The 24,432-nt window shown below is 42.3% G+C and overlaps 1 protein-coding gene across 3 annotated transcripts in view; it reads right to left on the bottom strand.

Moving 5' to 3' along the window:
• The window catches only part of agpat4 (1-acylglycerol-3-phosphate O-acyltransferase 4 (lysophosphatidic acid acyltransferase, delta)), a 137,814-nt gene extending 117,460 nt beyond the window's left edge, over window positions 1–20,354 (bottom strand). The window contains exon 1 of one of the 3 annotated variants that reach the window (XM_080200223.1): window positions 20,275–20,354. The gene's annotated coding sequence lies outside the window, so the exon portion shown is untranslated. Of the gene's footprint in view, window positions 1–17,502; window positions 17,525–19,744; window positions 19,837–20,274 lie in introns of those variants that run through there. The other 2 variants (XM_080200226.1, XM_080200227.1) reach the window with 2 other exon arrangements.
• Between the last annotated feature and the right edge of the window lie 4,078 nt (window positions 20,355–24,432).

The raw sequence follows: 24,432 nt of genomic DNA, 5'->3' as shown, positions 1-24,432 counted from the left end.
CGAGTACATCCACATGCTGTGATATAAGAAGATACCTGATCCAGAGTCAGTCTGGAGGTGGACACAGTTAGGTTAAAACCAAGAATGGGGTCAGACCCATACCTGTACTTTGTACTGTAAATAGGGAAGTTGTTAATAAATTCTTGTTTTTTTTAATTAATTCACGGGATTTGGGTGTTGCTGGCTGCCTATCCCAATTGCCTGAGGGCAGTTCAGAATCAACCATACTGGATGTGGCTTTGGAGTCACATGTTGGCTACACCAGGTAAGGACGACAGATTTCCTTTCCTCAAGGACAGTAGTGAACCAGATGGGTTTTTCAGACAATTGTTTCATGGTTATCAGTTTTGCTATTAAGCATACACCAGATTACGAAACCTATTTCTTTGTGTCCGCCTCAGGAATAAAACCCCCATCCTCACAAGAATGCTGAGAAACTAAGAAAAAAAGGACTCTTTCAACGAATGCTTCACTGAACCCAACTCCAAGCTGAAGCTACAGAAGAAAGAGGGTAGGATAAACTATGAAGCTGGCTAGCGCTTAATATAAAAAAGGATAGCAAGAGTTTTTATAAGTATATAAAAAGGAAGAGGCTGGCTAGGGTGAACGTTGGACCCTTAGAGGATGAGAAGGGGGACTTAGTGGTAGGGGATGGGGAAATGGCTGAGGTCTTGAATAACTTTTTTGTTTCGGTATTCACGGAGGAGGACGTGAATAATTTGCCGGGTGTTAGAGATGGAAAGGTGGTAGGACTGGAGGGTCTCGATGACATTACTGTTACTAGAGAGGTGGTGCTCGACAGACTGGAGGGGCTGATTGTGGACAAGTCCCCAGGACCGGATGGAATGCATCTGAGGGTTCTGAAAGAAATGGCAGAGGTGATAGTGGATGCCTTGGTGGTTATTTTCCAGACATCACTGGATTCCGGGGAAGTGCCGGAAGATGGGAAAGCGGCTAATGTTACGCCGTTGTTTAAGAAGGGTGGCAGGCAAAAGACGGGGAATTATAGGCCGGTTAGTTTAACGTCTGTCGTAGGTAAAATGTTAGAATCCGTCATCAAGGAGGAAATAGCGAGGCATCTTGAGGGGAATTGCTTGATAGAGCAGACGCAGCACGGTTTCGTTAAGGGGAAGTGGTATCTGACGAATTTACTGGAGTTCTATGAGGATGTGTCTAGGGCGGTGGATAGAGGAGAGCCAGTGGATGTGGTCTTTCTGGATTTTCAGAAGGCGTTTGACAAGGTACCTCACAAGAGGTTATTGCAGAAGGTCAGGGGACATGGAGTTGGGGGTAGGGTGTTAGCGTGGATAGAGGACTGGTTGTCAAATAGGAGGCAGAGAGTGGGGGTCAATGGGTGCTATTCGGATTGGCGGTTGGTGACTAGTGGAGTGCCTCAGGGGTCGGTGCTGGGGCCTCAGCTATTTACCATTTATATAGATGATCTGGAGGAGGGAACCGAGTGCAAGGTGTCGAAATTTGCTGATGACACCAAGATTGGTGGAAAGGCAAATTGTGCGGAGGGTGTGGAGAGTCTGCAGAAGGATCTAGATAGGCTGGGCGAATGGGCCAGGAACTGGCAAATGGAATTTAATGTTGGCAAGTGCGAGGTGGTCCACTTTGGTAGGAATAATGGTAGGAAGGATTATTACTTACGTGGAGAAAAACTGCAGCAGGCGACGGTGCAGAGGGACCTCGGGGTCCTTGTGCGTGAGTCGCAAAAACCCAGCTTGCAGGTGCAGCAGGTGGTCAGGAAGGCGAATGGGATGCTGGCCTTCATAGCGAGGGGGATTGAATATAAAAGTAGGGAGGTCTTGCTGCGGCTGTATAGGGCATTGGTGAGGCCGCAGCTGGAGTACTGTGTGCAGTTTTGGGCGCCGTACTTACGCAAGGATATTTTGGCCTTGGAGGGAGTGCAGAGGAGGTTTACTAGGCTGATGCCGGAGTTGAGGGGGTTGAGCTATGAGGAGAGGCTGAATAAACTAGGCTTGTACTCGTTAGAGTTTAGAAGAATGAGGGGAGATCTCATTGAGACGTATAAGATGATGAATGGGATGGATAGGATAGAGGTGGAGAGACTCTTCCCGCTCAGAAAGGACAGTAGGACTGGGGGGCACAGCCTCAAGATAAAGGGGGGGTGGTTTAGAACGGAGTTGAGGAAGAACTTCTTCACTCAAAGGGTGGTGAATCTCTGGAATTCTCTGCCCGTTGAAGTGGTGGAGGCTACCTCGCTAAATATTTTTAAGAAGCAGGTTGATGGTTTTTTGATAAGAGAGGGGATTAAGGGTAATGGGGAGAGGGCGGGAATGTGGAACTGAGCCATGACAGATCAGCCATGATCTTATTGAATGGCGGGGCAGGCTCGAAGGGCTGGATGGCCTACTCCTGCTCCTATTTCTTATGTTCTTATGACTGGAAGCAAATAAGAAAAGCAAGCAAAGACTTCATTACTCCAAAATTAGGGGATTTTCACAGTAACTTCATTGCAGTGATAGTGTAAGCCTACTTGTGATACTAATAAATAAACTAAACCGTTACATTCCTCTTGGAAACCCAGTTTCTGCAAGCAGTACTCACACAGAGCCAACTAGCCCTGAGAAATCCTTCAAATTGCTCAGTCACAAACACTGTTTGAAAGCGATTCAGTTGTTCAACCAGATTCCAGACTCGCAAGTTTGAGTATAGCTCCAAAATCCGGCAAGAAAGAAAGAAAAACATTCATAGTTTAGTATTGCTGAAAAAAAAAAGAAAGGCATTCTGTCAAAGCTTTTCATTGGGACAATTTACAAGAATACCAGTGTAAAGGAAAACAATAAATTTATACTGTAGAAGAAGAGTGTTGATTGATTGGCAAATGGACTCTGATTGGTAGAGGTATTGCCACAGGTAATACATCAGTTGATGGTGATTGACAAGCACTGCTTGAAATTTAAACCTGATAGCTTGACTGTTATTGGTCAATGTTCTGCCTGAGGCATGAACCAGCAGTTAGCTGTCACTTATTTTGTTTAGCTAAGAACAGACACTAGTTATTTACTGTTCCGTCTGCAAAAAAACAGGGCCCTCAATGTGTAGCTTCCAGTACACACAAATGCAGCAGACTGCGAGCCCAACTAACAATCTTACATTAATTGTCAGCATAAGCCTTAGCACACTGAGGATTGGAAAATGTTGTCCAATCGTAAAAATCACATTGAAGAACAGCTTCAATAAAATGTCTCTGGTAATACATTCAACACTAATCAAACAACTAATAATAGTTCATTTTGTCCAGCCTAGTACCACAGATTTACAAAAAGCAAGCATGATTTGTAACATGATGTTGCCAAATTAATTAAAACTGACAGCCAGCTGACCTTGCCACAATTGTGGTCCCTTCTTCTTCAGGTAAATGCGCATCATTTTGAAAAGCCTGCCAAACAGAAATATTCTTTTTTACAGCAGAAACCAGGCAGATGCTATCTTGGATGCCTGTAATCTCTTAAAGATGTACCCACACTTTTGAAAGGCTTCCAGAACAAAATGGATTACAATTCTACAGTTCCAGCACCACTGGAATTCACCCATGGTCCAGACCAGACTCAATTGGAGTCTTTGGGGAGAAGAACTTTTAAGATACAGCACTGTTTCAAACAGACGGACAAGGCAATCCAGCTTAGACTATGAACTATGCAAGCAATAGGAGGACCATACTGATGGGTGAAATAGGCAGAAACCAATCTTCAGTCCATATATCTGATGACTAAAAAAACACCGGGATCATCCAAATCAGGGAAAGCAGCCTCTGAATTGCCCCGAGACACTTCACTAGTATTGCTTTGCAAAGCACCCTCAAAAGGAAAGATCAGTGACTTGTGAGCATTTCCCATTGCTTCCACTGCAAACAACAGGGTCACTTTTTACTGTTTGCAGTAGACAGAGGGGAACCGGTGGATGTGGTGTTTTTAGATTTCCAAAAGGGATTTGATAAGGTGCCTCATAAAAGGTTGCTATAGAAGGTTAGGGTGCACGGAGTTGGGGGTAAGCTGTGAGTGTGGATAGAGGATTGGTTGTCTAATAGGAAGCAGAGAGTTGGTATCAATGGGTGCTATTCTGATTGGCAGTTGGTGACAAGTGGAGTGCAGCAGAGATCGGTGCTGGGGCCTCAGCTATTTACCATTTATATAGATGATCTGGAGGAGGGGGCTGAGTGTAGGGTGATGAAATTTGCTGATGACATGAAGATGAGTGGAAAAGCAAATTGCGTGGAGGGTGTGGAAAGTCTGCAGAGAGATCTGGATAGGCTAAGCGAGTGGGCGAGGACCTGGCAGATGGAGTATAATGTTAGCAAGTGTGAGGTTATCCACTTTGGCAGAAATAATAGTAGGAGGGATTATTATTTAAAAGGCAAAAAGCTCAGCATGCTATGGTGCAGAGGGACCTGGGGGTCCTTGTGCATGAATCGCAAAAACCCAGTCTGCAGGTGCAGCAGGTGATCAAGAAGGCAAATGGAATGTTGGCCTTTATAGCGAGGGGGTTAGAATATGAAAGTAGGGAAATCTTGCTGCAACTGTACAGGGTACTGGTGAGGCTGCAGCTGGAGTACCATGTGCAGTTTTGGTTGCCACACTTGCGGAAGGATATATTGGCCTTGGAGGGAGTGCAGAGGAGGTTCACTAGGCTGATACCGGAGATGAGGGGGTTGGACTATGAAGATAGACTGGGTCTGTACTCATTGGAGTTTAGAAGGCTGAGGGGGATCTTATAGAGATGTATAATATAATGAAGGGGATGGATAGGATAGAGGTAGAGAGATTCTTCCCGCTTAGAAAGGATAGCAGGACTCGAGGGCACAGCCTCAAGATTGGGGGGGGGGGGGGGGGGCGGGGGCAGTTTAGTTTGGAGTTGAGGAGGAACTTCTTCACTCAAAGGGTGGTGAATCTCTGGAATTCTCTGCCTGCTGAAGTGGTGGAGGCTACCTTACTAAATATATTTGAGTCACAGGTAGATAGGTTTTTGATAGACAAGGGAATTAAGGGTTATGGGGAGAGAGCGGGAAAGTGGAACTGATCCACTTCAGATCAGCCATGATCTTATTGAATGGCAGGGCAGGCTCGAGGGGCTAGATGGCCTACTCCTGCTCCTAGTTCTTATGTTCTTGTCAAAATCCCAACATCACAAAGGTAGGCCACAAGGTTAAGACCAAAGACCCAGAAGATGAACATCCATTCTTCTTGGGAGCAAAGAATGCAGTTGTTTGCTTTGGAATGCTGATATCCTGGTAAATGATTATTTACCCAATTTTAAATTAGATTTGAGTGCCAGTGTGACAGTCCTGTCAGACATGTAACTATGGCTCCAAGGTCATTGGATTCAAACAGCTGATACTGCATTGTATGGAGCAGCAGGAGTCCAACTCCTAGTCCTCAGCATGATCCTTGAACCACCAAAGTACAGTGACAAACAAATCTTTGAGTGGATATGTGTCATCCACAACCAGCATCTCTTCTAAGCAGAAATACTTGCATAGTCCTCAAATCTCCCCCAGCCATCAGAAGATATCAAGACTACCACAGACATTAGCTAGCCAGAACAGCGTAGTCCCCAGTCCTCAAAATCAAAGACTGAATATGTTTATCAGTGATTTTTCTTTTTGCAGATTAGATCTGTCCATCTTTCCAGGTCTTGGAAAGTTTTCGATGGTCAGACAAATCCATCACACATTTGATGGCAGTACAATTAGGAACATCTACTTTCCAGGGACAATGGGTCACTGTGCATACAGCAACTTCCAACCAGCCTGTCAAAATGACAAGACATGCTGGAACCTGATGGAAGTTGCACACCACACTGTCACCAACAAAAAAAAAACAGAGGTGAGCATGTTATTCAATCTTCTCATTACATGAATGCTCTTTCTGAGCCTAAACTGAGAAGGGAGAAGAAAAACCAGCAAGCAGACAAATATCATTTTCGCCCTGGCCACAGGAAATAGTCCAAGAGTAAATACCAAATGTGGTTTAATCTCAAACAATGGAAGAAACAGATAAAAATCAGACAGATACCGATCCAATCTCCAAGTTAACATAAGAAACACAAAAGTATACCATTCTTAACAGAAAGGCAACCAAGATGTGGACCATCTGAACCTTAAGAGAGATGGGGTAGTGATAATGTTGTTTGTGTTAATACTGTAATAACAATTTAGATACCATCAGTATTGTAACAATGCACAAGACCTGGAAATGAACTATGATAACCCATTATCCATGGGATAAAGACTTGAGTGGGCCAAAGGGAGGTGTAGTAAAAGTGTCTGATGCATCAAGAGTTAATGTGGGAGTAAAGTATCATCCACATAAGATGACATCTGACCCACAGCAGAGATTGGCAAAGTTGCGTTAACACTTAGAATGGGGTCAGCCCAATATCCGTACCTTCCACTGTGAATACGAGTTGTTTATAAAGATTTGTTGTTAACATGCTCATGCTCCTTCTAAGTAAGGTTTGCAATATCCATACCTCATCTGCTTAGCAGTGAACAATCTGATTCTATGTTCAATAGGAAAGAGGGAATCATTCCTGATTTTGGAAGGTTGTTTTCATTCCTTCTGAAGTTCTGACAACTTGTCCGTTTTTAAATTGTCTTCCTTCATTAGCAGAGCAGAGGAAATTCTGGACTGTGGACTTAAAATAAGATCAGAAAATGATTAAGGTTGATGTGAACCTGGAACCCAGAGGTGGAAACCCTCAGCATTTAGATGAGCACTTGAAACACCATAATATACAAGGCTACGGACCAAATGCTTGAAAATGGGATTAAAATTGATAGGTGCTTGATGGCTGCCACAGAAACAATGTGCCAAATAGCCTTGTTCTACACTGTAAAATTCTGACTTCTAGAAAGACAATGCAAGTCAGTGACCTTCTGCATCAAAGAAAAAGCAGTAGGCTCACGTGACCATTGTCGAGCTTGGGCAAGCAACCTGAGCAGTGAGCTGACATCAACTGTGACATTATTTGATAGTGTGGCACACTGCTCCATCAATGACCCAAAGAATTTATCTCTGGCAAAAATATTTAAGATGACAATCTCCCAGTGATGATTGAGTGGAATTGTCCAAAACTCCACAACTAGGCCTACCACGCTACCTGAAAATAGTAATTTTCAAAGTTAATGTTCCATATTGCTGATTGGAGACATTCACTTCAAGAAGGGAAAAAAAAACCACAGCAAATACACAATATTTCCAGCTCATTTTGTTAACACTCACTAATGGTGTTTTTAAAGTCTGCTCTTCCTACACAAGCATTTCAATAACCTAAACAAGGAGCCAAATTCCTGCAACAAAGAAACTGCCACATTTTAGATTATGAATGGGCCTAATGGAAGATTCTGTTAAACTGAGAAGCATTGTTAGAGCAATAATGAATGTCTTGTTTCACTCAGTCTGCTTTGCAACTGACTAGATAAAACATCTAAAGAAATTAAAAGCTATGCTGATGCGATTAAAATAAAATGGTTTTAATTTATTTTATGGCAATGGGGTATTACAAGTTTTTTTTTGAGAAACATATCTGCAGTCTTTTCCTTTCTGGGAGACATATTTGAAGATCCAACACAAAGCAAGAACCCGATGAATAGCTGCCCTGATTGCGGCCTGCTTTAGTACCAAACCAAATAAGCAAAGTCACCATTCTATGTTAAGTTAGCTGGTCTCATTTGGGGGTATTAAAATAGTCCTCATCATCCTTACGGTCAGTGAGGAGAAAAATAAGGGTGGTGATGTCACTTTGGTCACCATCAGGAGCAAATATGAAGGATATGGGCAGTGAATGAATTATGGATAATTTGAATTGCACAGCTAGCATTTTTCAAAAAAGTGAGAAAAATGGATCTTGGCTTCACTGGAATTAACATATTGAAGTAAACTTGTAACACAAAAGAAGATAGTTGCACCAATTATATTGCTGTAAGAATGCAATAAGCACACTGGGCTGAAAGACCATGACCGTGGTAGGAATATTTATAAGAATCAACAGAAAATCAGGTTTTGCAAAGCTTTAACTGTCTGTGAATGATAAATTGGATATCTTCATAGAAAGGTCACAACAAAGAAGGACACAGCAGAGAAGATGGCTATTTGTCATGTCTGAAGGACTATCTCGTACCTATATTCAGACAATAATCTAATTTCTTCTTGAATGCCTCAATTGAACTTGTCTCCACTACATCCTCACATAATTCACTGCAGATTTTAACCACTCATTCCATGAACATATTTTTCCCCTCATGTAGTCATTCTTATTTTATCAATCACTGTAAATCTGTGCCCCCTGGTTCTTGATCCTTCCACAAATGGGAACAGTTTCTCCCCACCTACTCTGTCAAGAGTCCTCATTTTGAATGCCTCTTAAAATCTCCCAACCTTTTCCATGGAAAACTTCTCCAATCATCCCTGGAACCATTCTACCTTTTTTCTACCTTCACACTATTCCTAAGCTTCAAATTTTTAGATGTCCAGATCATCTGGACTGTCCTGATCCCCCCATGCTGACACTACACTTAAGAAAGCCTATGACTCTCACCAACTTTTACCAATGCACCATAGAAAGCATTCTCCCTGTTTGTATCACAGCTTGCTATGGCTCCTGCTCTGCCAAAGATCACAAGAAACTACAAAAGATCATGAATGTAACCCAATCCATCAAGCAAATCAGCCTCCCATCCATTAACTGTCTATACTTCCCACTGCCTTGGCAAAGCAGCCAGCATAATTAAGAACCCCACACATCCTGGACATTCTCTCTTCCACCTTCTCAGATACAAAAGTCTGAGGTACCGATCGACTCAAGAACAGCTTTTTCCCTACTGCCATCAGAATTTTGAATGGACCTACCTTGCATTAATTAGATCTTTCTTTACACCCTAACTATGACTAATACTACATTCTGTACTATTGTGTTTCCTTCTCTATGAACAGTATGTCTTGTCTATATAGCATGCAAGAAACAATACTTTTCACTGTATACTAATATATGTGACAATAATAAATAAACCGTAGTGCCCAGAAACGGATACAATATCGCAGTGGAGGCCAAACTAGTGTGTTATATAGTGTTAAAACAGAAAAATGCTAGATAAACTCAGCAGGTCTGGATTCATTTTTGGAGTGACACAGAGTTAATGTTTTGGATCTAAATGACTCTTCTACAGAACTGAAAGTAAAGATGTACAGGATTATATAATTGGAAAAGGGGCAGAGAAGGTAGGACAGAGTAGAAGACCAGGGATAGGTTAAGGCAAAGGAAATATTGACAAATTTATCACGGACACAAGAAAAAGGGGAGCATTAATGGTGCCATTGAGGAATGAAGAATGGTAAATGGTGACAAAAGGGAAGATCGCAACTGGACAACAAGGACCAGGTGGCCAAGTGAGGGAATTGTGTTAGGCAGGCCAGGGAGCTGAAAAAGAACTGACAGACCACAAAAGGTGGGGGGTTAAGATGGAGGGAAGATTTACTGTCTATAGTTGTTGAACTCAACGTTGAGTCCAGAAGCTGTAACATGTATAATCGGAAGACAAGGTGGGCGATTCTCCCAAAAAAAATCTAAGTGTCGAATTCATGTGAAAACGAGTAAACCATGCTGATTTTTTCAGTGAAAGTTTAAAGAATAATCTCCCACACCCGTGTGCATTACAGAGTGCACTAGCATAAATCATGTTAGAAATCAGGGGGCGAGGCCTATAGCCACTGGAGAGGCTGGTAGCATAGCGCTGAGTAGGCCACTGCTCACGTGCCGATCTTCAGTGCTAGGATTGTTGTGTACACAGTGGCCCCGTCTGCAGGCCTCCAATTGCTGACCAGCTCGGTCACTGGCCAGCTCCGCGACGTCTGCATCACCTGCCATATGGCTTGATCGCTGGCCCTGGAGCATGCCCAGGCCCAGCCCTGACCACCACGCCCACCCTCCACAGCCACAATCGCCCACTACCCTCTCCCTACAGCAGGCTGCTCCACCCACGCACCCCTCCAGCAGGTTGATTCCCGCCCCACGCACCCCTCCAGCGGCTGATTTCTACCCCCCCACCCTGCCCCCCTCAAGCAGACTACCACCCTGCCCACTCACCTCCTCCCCCTTCGGCAGGCTGCTCCCCCCTACACCACCTCCTCCAGCAGGCTGCCCTCTCCACCCACAATTCCCCCACCCAGACAGCACTGACCCTCCTCTCCCCCCCCCCACCCCACACACCCAGCCCTGATACCCCACTCTCCCCCCAGCTGGGTGCGGGGATGGGGATGGGGAGGTAAGGGGGGGCCCCCCGATGGTCCCCCTTCAATCCAGTGGGGTCAGGACACTAGCTCCCCGCAAGTGGGGAGTTTTGGTAATCCCCGCTGGAGTAAAGTGGTCCTGGCAGGAAAGCAAGTGGGCCTGGGTGGGATTGTGTTTGGTACAGACTCGATGGGCCGAAGGGCCTCTTTCTGCATTGTAGGGTTCTATGGTACTTCAGTCCCAGACCTGCTAATTACATTTAAGAACACATTCCAGTGAAACACTGCATATGTAATGCAGCTTCTGGCTGGGAGTTTTGATAGTGCCGGAAAATGCACTCAGGCCAGACACCCAGTGCAGATTGCACTAATTTAGTCGCTCTTAAATCTCGTGGCCTGCTGCGTGAAAAAAAATCAGTGCAACAGGATGGGAGACTCATCCCCAAGTTGTTTGCATTGGGCATCACTAGAGCATTGTAGTGGCATAAGTATGTGAACAAGATGCTGAGTTGAAATGTCATTCGACTGGAAGGTCACTGCCATGTGGACAGAGCAAAGCAGTCACCCAGCCTGCGTTCAGATGAATTTGGAGCAGCAAATGTAATAGAGCTGGTTGAAGGAGGTGCAGATGAAATGTTTTAAAGTGTATTTTTTAAGTGTCACAAGTATACTTACATTAACGCTACAATTAAGTTACTGTGAAAATCCCCTGATCACCACACTTGGGCACCTGTTTGGGTACAGTGAGGGACAATTTAGCATGGCTAATCCACCTAACCAGCACTTTTTTTAGACTGCGGGAGGAAACAGCAGTACCTGGAGGAAACTCATGCAGACACAGGGTGAACATGAAGACTCCGCACAGACAGTGACCCAAGCTGGGAATCAAACCTGGTTCCCTGAGAAAGGTAGCAGTACGAACCACTCAACATTAGTGTTTGGGTCCTTGGACAGAGAGGAGGGAAAGGGACAGGTGTTGCACTTTCTATGCTTGCATGGGCAGGGTATAAAGAGATAGGGGCAATAGAGTGGACCAGGGTGGTTCCTGCAGAATGCTGACAGTAAGGGCAAGGGGTGGTTGCATCATGCTAGAATTGCTATTTATCCAGCAAATTTCCATTTTTATTTTAGACTTCCAACATCCAGTATTTTGCTTTTAATGTCTTGTACAACTTCAGCATAGCTTCCTTGGTCTTGAATTTTGTGACCCTTTTCACAAAACCTAGGATGTTGACTGCTTTATGAACTACTCTCTCATCTTGTCCTTGCACCTTAAGTGATTTGTGGGAGTCCTCTGCCAGTTTTTCAGTGAAATCTACACTGCAATCTTCTGAGAACGTTGCTTTTTTGAAAGTTGGGAGCTTGGTGCCAATATGAGGGGATGGAGCCTAAACACGCCGGCGAAATTTCATGTTCAGTGCGCTTGGGCACCATTTTGATAGGGTGCCCCAATCTGCCCTGAATCAACCTGAGACACTACCCCCACCCTCCCTCCCCAACATGTAAATGTTATGAATCACATTTTTGGTTTCTCACACTATTTTCCAGACTTGCCACGCTGACCAGTGTGTTTTGAGGTGGTAAGATTGCAGCCATACACTCAGGTCCCTTTGCTCCTGCACCCGCTTCAGAATTATAGCCTTGTTTTATATTGTTTCTGTGTTCTTTCTCCCACAATCACTTAACTGCATTACACTTTACTTGCCAATTGTATATCCATTCCACTGACTTGTCTATGTTCTTTTGAAGTTCTAGACTTTCCTCCTCACCAAATTTTAATATTGTACCCTGTATACCAAGGTTTAGGTCAATTAGTATACATCAAGGGTCTGAACACTGACCCTTGGAACCTCCCCAACAAGTCCTCATGTTGTCTGAGAACTACATTAACCACAACTCAGTTTCCTGTCACTCAGCCAATTTCAGTTCCATGATGCCACTGTCCCTTTTATTCCACAAGCTCTAACTTCACTCATAAGTATCGTGTGGCACTTCAGCAAATGCCTTTTTTTGATGTGAAATAACTTCATGCTAATCAATTTCAGGGTGGCAGAGCAGTTAGCACTGCTGCCTCACAGCGCCAGGGACCCGATTTCAATTCCAGCCTTGGGTCACTGTGTCCGTGTGGAGTTTGCACATTCTGCCCGTGTCTGCATGGGTTTCCTCCACGTGCTCCAATTTCCTCCCACAGGGAGGGATGTGTGGGTGAGGTTGATTGGCCATGATAGATTGACCCTAGTGTCAGGGGATTAGCAGAGTAAATATGTGGAGTTACAGGAATAGGGTCTGGATGGGATTGTGGTCGATGCAGAATTGATTGGCCGAATGGCCTCCTTCTGCACTTGTTAGGATTCTATAGTTTTCCTGCCATGAAGTCTAGTTTTCAATCTTTTTAAGCAGATATATCAATCTTAAACCAATCCCATTCCGAACAGGTGAGAAAGATTCATTGTATGAGAAAGTGGGAAAAAAAAAATCAATATTTTGAAGAATGTAGTAATAGCTAAATTGTAACTTTGGGAGTGCTAGGTACACAACGTTGAATCTGTATAATGGATTCTTCTTCAGACTTCCAGCATCTGCAATATTTTAGTGAGTAAACTAAATATGTTTAATAACGTCTGCTTGGTAAGAGAGAAATTTGGTCTCCTGATGCTCACGTCACCAGTCTTTCCAAACCTAGTTATTGTCAGAGCCTGGAGTTGAACTCTAGCTCCTCCTGATCAACCATAGCTCAGTTGTTTTAATCTCTACCCAAGGTGAGTAGTTCAAGTTTGGAAACGTGCTAGCTTGGTTCATCCACTTCAGGAAAAGTGCTCCCAACAGTACAATTTTGCTCTGCTAAGATGGGTACAATATGGTGTCAGACCCTCCCAGATGCAGATTGGAGGCAGCCACAAGTGCTGAGCGCCAAGGGCAACTGTTCAAAACTCTTCTTTTTGGATTTTGTCCCAGTTATTTTGTTGAATATTAGGCCCTCTATTAGGAGTAAGCCCCATGCCATAACATGTTCTTATGCTAAATCACCCAGTATCCACCGATGGATCTCAGGAGTCATGTTGGGATTAAAAAATTAAGATCTGATTATCTATTACAATTTTTCACTCAAATATAAAAACAGTCCCATTCAAAACTTTAAATTCCCCTCAAGTACTTAATCCCTAATCAAAACAAACATACTTGTACTCACAACTTCTCAAGAAGACAGGTAATCCTTTATTATTTCTTGCAGCTATCAAACTGTGATCTTACAATCTCCCTACTGAGATAACTGTAGGTTGTGGAAAGCAGCCAACCATGCTTGAAATGATATCCCTTGGGGCAACGTCAACAACCAACCATTATTTTTCAAACTTTCATTGGCATCGGCGACCTTTAAGGATAGGGTATTTGAATAACTTAACACAGTTCTATAGACCTCATCTGCCTTTTATGAGCTCTTTCATAAATTTGAAACTTCCACACTGTGGGAAAGGTTTTTGCTACAGTGAGAATAGGGTTTGTTTAAACTCAGCACAAAGTTCAAATGGCCCTGCTGAGCACCATATCAGTGGCATGGTAACACAGTGGTTAGCACTGCTGCTTCACAGCACCAGGGACACGGGTTCAATTCCCAGCATCAGTCACTATGTGTGGAATTTGCACAGTTCTCCCCGTGTCTGTGTGGGTTTCCTCCCAGTACTCCAGTTTCATCCCACATTCTGAAAGACTTTCTGGTTAGGTACATTGACCCAAACAGGCAGATTGTGGTAACTAGGGGAGTTTCACAGTAACTTCATTGCAGTGTTAATGTAAGCCTTACTTGTGCTTAAATAAACTTTTCAACTTTAACTTTAGTTTGAGCTTTCTCACGTGTGGCAGTGACGTCCCCTTCCCCTACTGGTAAAATGGGATATATTGAAAATTTGGGTAGGACACCCGAATCCCGATTCTGTTTGCCATTTTTAAAAATCTGCAAAGTCTCCACGACTCTGCAAAAAGTCAGACCTCAGATCAAATCCCATTCCATACGCTTGAGCAAGGATTTATGCTCACACACTCAGTGCAATGACGAGAAGAATTGCACAGTTGGTGAATACTGTCTTTTAGTCCAGATGTTAACCTCAACACAGGCAGGACGTGAAAAAAAAATTCCAAAGCACTATTTTGAAGAAAAGGAAGGAGTTTTCTCCAATATCTTGGTTAATAGTTATCTTTCAACCAACATCACTAAAGCAGATGATTTGGTCACTACCATATGAGATCTTGTAGTATGCATATTGGCTGTCATGTTTCCCCTATGAAAAATGCACTTCAAAATGACTTTTTGGGGGATGCCCTAAATACAAATTCTTTTTTCCAGACAGCACAATAATATTTATCTTTCCCCCAACAACCTTCTTGGGGTACCCACCTTTTTTCAATGCACAGTTTAAAATGTGAATGCTACACTTTCCATTCACTTGGACCTGAATTTTTAAAACAGCAGAAGTTAATTTGCAGATTTCAAGCAGCCTTGCACCTCATTCAGGCAAGCAGGCTGCTGGCCCATTTGCAGGCTTGCTCAGATGTTGCATCAAGCAGACCTTGAACATCACATCAATTGAAGGCTGCTGATTGACTGCCTCCCTCAATACTGACCCCCTCAGCATTGTTCTTCCAGCAGTAAGGATACTCCAATAGGAAGCAATTGTTAAAAAAAACCTTCACAAAATAAGAAACTTCATTACATCACCTCTTGGGCCACAAATGCACTCCCCAATCCCATCTGCTTTCTATTTATACTGGGTCAGCTGACCACCACAGAATGTTGCCATTGGTTACATTGTAACAAATATTTCTGAGAAGCCACACCATTAATTGATAAAAAGTATCCAAGCCTTATACACATTTATAAGTCAAATTTTATACTCAACATTAGGAAGAAACATTGTGGGTCATTTGAGGAAAGTTGGTCAAACATCATTCAACGTTACCACAATAACTGACGTCTTTCACATGACGTTTTCTCTAATCACATCCAAAGACAAGCAGTAAAATGAATGCTTCAAACCAGTAGCCACCAGACTATCATTGAAATCTGATAGAATGAACCGGACATATGTCACAACACAAATATTTAAACGGTCAGCAAATACCAGAATCCCACAGAAAAACAGGGACATTCCAATCCCTACTGATACATTCTAGCGTTGTAGATAGATATAGGAGATAAGAAGAGTTAGTGCTGAGAATCATACACTACACCATTTTTTCTTAAAATGACAGGCCATCTCAAAATGTATGGTGCTCCTGAAGCCTATTTCCTCCCTCATTTTTGGGAGCATCATGAGTCTCCCTCTTTCTCCCCCAACTTTCATTCTGCCTTTCCTGAAACTAGGAATTCAGATTGGGGTTATGGCAGCACAAGAACTGGCAAATTCCTGTGACTAAACAGATGTAATAATAGTTTATATGTCCAGGAAAGAGTCACTGGTGAGGCTAGTATCGTCTTTACCTGTTGTTTATCTAAATGTTTACATTTTCTAGCAAGAATTGATGGATAGTCCCACCTCAACAAAATGGCACAAGAATACGAGGAATATCAGTCGGTAATTCAGCCCTTGACCAACTCCACCACTCAATTACATCTGTATCTCAAAATGTTATCATTAATAATGAAAGAAAAATAGTCACTGGAAATATATCTTTAAAAAAAATCAGTTTGGCTGCATCTGGTTATTATGACATAGCCATGGAATTTCAGCTCATTTTTTAATGAAATTTCTTAGGATATGGAAAGCAAATCATAAGGAAAATAATTTGATATTTCTCCTGTAGAAATTAATAGAAATATTTGGTTCCAACAACATAGTCAATGAAGCAGATGGTGTACTTGCATTGTACAGAGGGCTATTGCTGAAGTGATCAAGTTGCAAATACAACCTTCCAAAATACCTTAGCTGATAGGCACATCGATAATGAACTTGGACTGGTTTCCTACATTATAGATCAGTATTCCAACCACAACACTTTAGATTCCATTGCAATTTCTGTGGTACCCACAGAGGCAATAATCTCTTCCCGTCTATGTGTGGAACACAATAGTTTGAGCAAAGCAATTAAATTGCCAACTCACTAATTTTCAATCAGTTGTGATAAGGGCCAAAGGAGTCTTCCATTTCGGTTTCCAAGTTTCCTCCATGACCTTGTTGTTTCCTAGCTTTGTAATCTTCTCCAATGCGTAGTAGTCAAGAAAGCGTACGGCATGCTTGCCTTCATCGGTCGGGGTATTGAGTATAAAAAATTGGCAGGTCATCCTGCAGAACCTTAGTTAGGCCTTATTTAGAGTATTGTACACAATTTTGGTTGCCACGCTACCAGAAGGATGAGGATGCTTTGGAGAGAGTACAGAAGAGGTTTACCAGGATGTTGCCTGGTCCAGGTGGTATTCGCTATGAGGACAGGCTGGATAAATTCAGTTTGTTCTCATTGGAATGACATAGGTTGAGGGGTGACCTGATAGAGGTTTACAAGATTGAACGGCATGGACAGAGTGGATAGTCACATGCACTTTCCTAGGTAGAAAAGTCAAGTACCGGGGACATAGGTTTAAGGTACGCAGGGAAAAGTTTAGACGAGATGTGCAAAACTTTTTTTTTTACAGAGGGTGATGAATGTCTGGAACGTGCTGCCCAGGAAGGTGATGGGAGCAGGTACAATAGAGGCATTTAAGGGGCAACTAGATGAATGCATGAATAGGATGGGAATGGAAGGATACGGACTCCACAAGTGCATACAGTTTTAGTTTAGGCAGGCATCGTAATTGGCACAGGCGTGGAGGGCCAAACAGCCTGTTCCCGTGCTGTACTTTTTGTTCTTTGAAAACACTGCATTCTTCTAACTCTGGCCTCTTATACATTCTTCAATTTTCTTTGACTCCCCATTGGCACCTGTACCTTCAGGCATCTAGGCTTTAAGCTCTGGAAATTCCCTCTCTCTTCCCTGCACCCGAAACCCCTTTCTGCTTCTTTCAATACACTACTTAAAAAAAAAACTTACCTCTTCAACAAAATATTTGATCACCTGTCATAATGTGATTATGCTACTGTGAAGCACTATGGGATATTTTACTGTATTTAAAAGGTTCTATACAAATATAGTTTGTTGTCAGTTTTGTATTTCAAATTTAACCCTTCTCCTTTGAGCGATATCCTTTATCTTAGGCATTCAAGCCCTGGAATCCAGCAGATGTTAGATAAATAATGGTTCCAATAGGTGTCAGAGATACCTGATAAGGAAGTCATGCTGTTAGCAGGGTGGTGCCTATCAGAGGCTAATTTCTTCCCCAAGGGAGGATGAATGTTGCACATCTCCTACTGAGAGGAGGTTACTTGCTCTCCCTACACCAGGATGTTTTTTGCTGCTGGGTGAGGAAAACAAGGAACAAAATAAAACAAAAAAAAAGGAACAATCAGATACAGAATTAGGCCTGGAGAAGTCACTTGCAAAACTTGTAAAAGGTTTATGCTGTAGAACACATTCAATTTGGTGAAGTTCAGATTTTTTAATCACCACATTTTGAGTCTATCCCTTTGTTGAAATTTTGAATTGGGTCAAAATGCTTATGAAAATTTAAAAGGGCACTCACTCCATGTTCTCTCAAGGGGGAAAGGCGATTCAGTCAACATTTTCACTGTTAAACTTAACATGACAATACCCCTTTATTTTAGAAAACACAGTTTGCATATAAGTAGGCTTTGTGGAATATACTCATAACCATGGGGAATTGGATTATGATCACCTTAGTCTGTTTAATTTTAAGTTGAAAACGACTTCAGAAAACAGGAACACAGTCTATTGAATATCAGACCCTGGATATAAAAGTAGTGTTCAGCATTTTCCCCACTAATGGTAGTTAGATGCATGATATGTTCACCAAGAACTGAAGTTTGCCTAGGCAGCAACAGGAAAAAGGTCATTTCATCTGTTCATTCAATTTATGCTGGCCTTGATTCTTGATTCACTTTAATAGGGTACTATACTATTCAGAGCTGGAGAACAAATGGACTCTGGAAAAAGAAATAAAATAACCCTCATGCGGGTGTCACTGGCTGGCAAGGCTGACACTTATTGCCCTTGAAAAGGTGGTGCTGAGTGCATAGGCATGATTTTAAAGCATTATAGATTTCATTCGATTGCTGCAAATCACTCCTATTTGATTATTGCTGTTTCATTGAAATTAGCTGCAGAAATGCATGGACTGAAAGAGAGATATGCAACAACATAAATCCTTAATGTGTTTTATTCTAGAACAGAGAACCATGCCATTAGTTTATTCCTTTTGTCCCCTTCACAGCCTTGGCCCAATGACAACACTCTTGCCTCCAAGTCGGAAGGTCATGAATTCAGAATCCCATTCCACAGTCAAGCATATAATTTAGGTTGACACCAGAGGACAGTACTGGAGGTGCTGCACTTAAGGAGACATCTTTCAGATTATACACTAATCTGTCTGCCCTCTTGGGTGAATATAACAATCCTAAATACTGTGAAGGGCAGAGGAGTTCCCTCTCAGTCAACATGTAAGTAATTAGCCCATTTATCTAACTGCTGTTTGTGACTTTGCTGTACTTGCTGTATTTCCTACTTTTGGACAGTTTAAGAGTAGCTGTCAAGTCCTTTTGGGCATCCCGAGGAAACAGAATATTAAAAAAGTATATAAATACAAGTTCTTTCTACGTCACTGTTTAATTCTTACAAATAAGTCTATCATCATAAGCAATAAAATTTAACGATTGAATGGGGGAAAAAGAACAGGAAGGCAAAATAAATTGTCAAACCAGAAAAAGAAATAAAGAGAGGAAAAAACAAATCAGACAGAGTGAAGGAAGAGAGAGAGAGGGAGAGACAGACAGAAAGGTAAAGAAAGAAGTGAAATATTTAGAACCTTTCAGAAGTATTTATTGCATTCAGGAACAAAGCTGAACAGTTTAGCTATTTCCTTTCTGGACTGGAGAAGTTGAGTGGAATGACATTAATTATCTATTTTTGGACTTTTCTTAAAACAAAGGTTATGACGTTCTCCTTCTTAACATAGATTTGCAAGTCAGTTTACATATAATGACCTGCAATGTGAATTCACTTATTTCTCCAAGCAAAATTTGGACTTTTGTGTAATCACAATATTTAACATTAATATTAGGCAGAAGTTTTCAAAAGTCTTTCCTGCACAGCCTTGACAACTTTACATATAGGCAATAATAATTATTGAATAGTTTAAATGTGTAATGGAAAGTCCCTATATTTGTAAAGCATTAAGAAAACCCAGCAGCTAAAGGCTGGCTGAGTCTTGATTATCCTTATTTTTGTTTCTAAGTACAAACTGAATTTTCACCTTCATATCAGTGATGTATTTTGATTATTGAAACTACATTATCACTACTCCCTGGAGAATTAAAAAAAAACCAGAATATTTTTAAAAAAGACAATTACTTCGCTGTAGGCAAAGGCCTCTTGAAGTGCAAACTCACATTTGGGAAGCAGCTGTTGCTAGTTGCCGTGACAACGAGTACACCCCTTGGAAGAAAATGAAATTATAGATGTGGTGTGGTTTTCTCTATTTGGAAGGCTGTGCTGTTCATGATTCAGACACTATTACTAGAATGGATTCATAAGAGCATTTCCGAAACATTTTGCCACGGACGTAGCCATAGCAACAGAAAAGGGGAGTGTAAAGGATGACATAAAGCAGCCAGCAGAGCTGGATTGATTCATCAAGCACGTTCTATCGCTAATGCTAACAGTAATCGTTTCCTATTCTAACAGGAATCAGTACGAATACTTCATCCACCATGTGCCTATATTTAATTTGGTAATATATGACTGAATGTTGTTGCCCAACTCCAAAACAGCCCAGGTATACAACCGAATTCTTACTCTGATCTCTAAACTATCTCCACTAGCTGCCTGTTTTTGACATCCTATAAGCTTATTTACAAACAATATTCAAGCGGCAGAAAATATACTGTGCAAAAACACAAATCGTAATTGTTCTACATACCTTCAAACAAGTGGCCCTTGGCACGTGTATCCCTGTACCGGAGAGCGAAAAAAACTATCACGTTTCAAAAAGCAGTAAAGTCATCCAGTGCTAATAGGGGATAGAACTCCACCCAGGGGTTGGGCTTGGAGGAGAAATATGTTCTCAGCTGACGTCTCTCCCTACTCTATGTCACTTCCTTTTAAAGCTCTGACTTAGCTTGGAATGTATGAGGTGCTTCTGTTCGGTATGATTCATTCCTTCACACCACCCCCTCCCTCCTTCCCTTTCTTGGAGGTGGCCCTTTTTTTTTACCGTGAACCCTGCAAACAGAAGGCAGCTCTGTGGACTCAGCTTCATGTGTGTTTAAGTTGCAGCTGCCCTGACATTTCTTCGTTCTCTTGCCCTTCCCTTTTCCACAGAGAAACATTCTGTAAGTTGTGCTGTCTCTGTCCCTGTGACTTCTCGACGCCTTTCTTGAAATTCAATTATTTGAGCAGATCCTATGCTTTGGGGACAGATTATACTAAATAGTCAAGCAGGTACTAGGCAGGCATACACCAGAATATGGAAAGTGGCAGAGATCAGCTACTCAATACAATCAGCAGAATTTTGTTTAAATCTTCCCTCATATAGTGGGTTAATTAGACTGAAGTCCCAGGTTATCTCCATTTGTGTTGACGGTAGTGAGTGCTAGTATGCCTCAATTCACCTTTAGAACCTCAGTCCTGGACTGAGATGATGTCTGACATGATTCACCACCTGGAGATGCTGGTGTTGGACTGGGGTAAACACAGTAAGAAGTGTCACAACACCAGGTTAAAGTCCAACAGTTTTATTTGGTAGTAAACACCACTAGCTTTCGGAATGCTGTTCCTTTGTCAGGTGAGTGGGGAGTTCTGATCACAAACAAGGTATATAAAGGCACACACATTACAGAGTACTATTTAGAATGTGAGTCTTAACAGCTAATCTACTATTCAAGTCTAAAAGGTGCAGACAATGTGAGTGGAGATAGCATTGAGCATAGGTTAAAGAGATGTGTGTTGTCTCCAGACAGGACAGTAAGTGAGATTTTGCAAGTTCAGGCAGGTCATTGGGGTTACAAATAATGTGACATGAACCCAAGATCCCAGTTGAGGCCGTCCTCAGGTGTGTGGAACTTGGCTATCAGTTTCTGCTCAGCAACTCTGCGCTGTCGTATATCGGAAGGCTGCCTTGGAGAATGTTTGCCCGAAGATCAGAGACCGAATGCCTGTGACCGCTGAAATGTTCGCCAATAGGAAGGGATCAGTCTTGCCTGGTGATTGTTGAGTTGTGTTCATTCATCCGTTGGCGTAGCGTCTGCACGGTCTCCCCAATGTACCATACCTTGGGACATCCTTTCCTGCAGCGTATCAGGTAGACAACGTTGGCCAAGTTGCAAGAGTATGTGCCATGTACCTGGTGGATGGTGTTCTCACATGAGATGATGGCATCCATGCTGATGATCCAGCATGTCTTGCAGAGGTTGCTGTGGCAAAGGTGTGGTGTTGTGGTCACTGTTCTTCTGAAGGCTGGTATCCACCTAGGTAAACTTGAAAATCGAATTGGAGGGGAATTTGGCCACACAGTCATAGGTGTATAAGGAGTAAGGGGCCGAGGACACAGCCTTGTGAGATACTGGCGTTGAGAATGATCATGGAGGAGGTGTTGTTTCTAACCTCACTGATTGCAATCTGTGGATTAGGAAGTCGAGGATCCAGTTGCAGAGGGAGGAGCCAAACCCCAGACCACGGAGTTTGGAGATGAGTTTTGTAGGATAATGATGTATTTATATTCTCATGAGTTTAATATATTTTAAGTTTCTGGGGTAGTGGGGAGAAGATAATTTTCTAGTACCAAAGAAGTACAAAGAGGAAAAAGCAGTTTGGACCTGTAATCTTGCTTCCTAATTTTTTAGTCATGTTCCATTATAAGATGTTAAAGACCAATTCAAATCAGTTTTGTTATTTCCAAGTCTTTACTGATCTTTTCCTTCCAGCAACAATTTCTCCAATTCATGTTAGCAGTCCATTTTGATGCCTTCATGTGAACTATGGGCCCTGCAACTCACCAGTCTTCTAGGGCATCAGGTAGCTCCTACAACAAGAAGCCAGCAGCACCCAGCCAGAAGAGGCTATTTCTGGGATAGAGTGGGAGTTTTGAACAGGCCAGAGTTCCTTTTGTAAGGCTTGCAAGAGAACTGGAAATTTCTTGGGCCATTCATAGTATTGATTGTTCCTATGGCCTTTTCTTGAGAGGCCTCATTCGTTGCTGATACAAATGGGCAAGCCTGCACTTTGAGGCAGCAGGCTGCTCATTCTTTTACAGACATGTCTGAAAGCTGCTTTTTGGAGAGCCATGAGCCTCAAATGGGCACACATGGTTTTCAAAGTTCTGTACAAGGGAAATTATTGAACATTGCTCTCCTAATGTTAATCAATAGGAAGTAACATTAGGCTGTTTCAATAATAAAAACCAAAATCATAATATTGATTTTACATTCCAGTTGAATATTATTCCTCATTGTCTAAGTTCACACATGAAGAATGATTATTTTGGCAAAGTACAGGTCAGCTGTTAGTACCAAAGCAAAAGGGCCCCCTCAACCTTATTATCTATATTGCTTTCTTTGGCTTGGCATCCTTTTCCCCTTTTATATGCCAAGGATATTTTTCAACCAGACATTATAATTTACCTATTGTTATAGAACTGCACAAAATCAAACTGCCCCTCACTGAGTCATTGAATTTAAGGTTATAACGTTGAACTCACTTTCAATAGCGCAAATGACAAGTTTTGTTAAGTACGTACAAAAAAACCCTGAATATTAGAGAGAGAGAGAGAGAGATGAAGCTCAAACTTTCCAGGTCCCCTTAGTCTTTTGTACAGAGTAGTCTTATAAATGCAATCTGCAATACAGTTGATCTTTACTTGCTCTTCACACTTATATAAAATCATTGTGCCTACAGCACAGGCCATCATACCACATAGAATCCCTACAGTACAGAAGGAGGCCCATTGAGCCTGCATCAGCAACAAATCCCACCTTGTCCCCATAACCCCACCTATTTAACCTGCTAATTCAAAAACTAGGATCAATTTAGCTTGGCCAACAATCTAACCCGTACATCTTTGGACTATGGAGGAAACTGGAGCACCCGGAGGAAACCTACACAGACACATAGAGAACGTGCAAACTCCACATAGACGGTGACCCAAGCCAGGAATCATACCCAGGTCCCTGGCACTGTGAGGCAGTATTACTAACTACTGTGCCACCATGTCACATCTCTGTTCTTTCATCATAGCCCTGCAAATTTCTCCTTTCAAATATATATCCAATTCGCTTTTGAAAGCCACTTTTTATCTGCATCAGCCTCTCTACAGCATTGGACTTCAGATTAGAACAACTCAGTATGTAAACAGAAGTTCTTCTCGTTTTCCCCTTTCATTCTTTTGTCAATTCCCTTAAAGATTTCACCTTCCTGTTGAAATTCAAAGACAAAACTTATTTGGGTTGACATTCCAATGCAACATTGAGGAACTACTGTATTGTGAGAGGTACCGTCCTTCAGATGGATAGATCATGACAGCAGCCATCTTCTGGCCACCTGTAGGGGCTTCTTGGCCTTTTGGCTAAGATCAAGTGTAAGCGCTCAGGGTAGTCAATGAGGTTAAACTGAGACTTCACCTGATGTAATTTTTTAAAGCATCTCAGCCTTTTGTCTAAGGTGAAGCTCAGATCAAGCCCCAGAGGGGTGTAATGCCTCATCCTGTCAGGTTGGATCTTGATTAATCAAGTCCAATATGGGATGTATATCCTTGTTTTATCAGTTTGGATCTGGTTTATCCTTCATATGGCGATTGTGATTGGAGTTAATTGGCATTCTTAGTTAGGAATGAAGCATCAAAAGGTGCAAAAAAATCCCTGAAGGGGCAGTGATGGGGAAGCAGCAGCGAGATGTAGAGAGTGCTGTGGGCAGATACCAGCACAGAGGCAAAGGTACCCTGGGGCCAGGATGCACAGACAAATGACAAACTACTTCCAATCTCAGAGAGGCAGTGTTGCTGAATTAAGACTTCACCCTTCCTGAGAGGCCATGACCGATTTATGTGCAATGATGGAGGAGGAGATGAGCTTTGAATCCATTACAA

Source organism: Carcharhinus amblyrhynchos, chromosome 12 (genome assembly GCF_965287045.1).
Source record: "Carcharhinus amblyrhynchos chromosome 12, sCarAmb.v2.hapA, whole genome shotgun sequence".
In the NCBI taxonomy this organism is placed as follows: domain Eukaryota; kingdom Metazoa; phylum Chordata; class Chondrichthyes; order Carcharhiniformes; family Carcharhinidae; genus Carcharhinus; species Carcharhinus amblyrhynchos.
The sequence above is the reverse complement of the archived record's forward strand: the minus strand, read 5'-3'. Positions and strand labels throughout refer to the sequence as shown.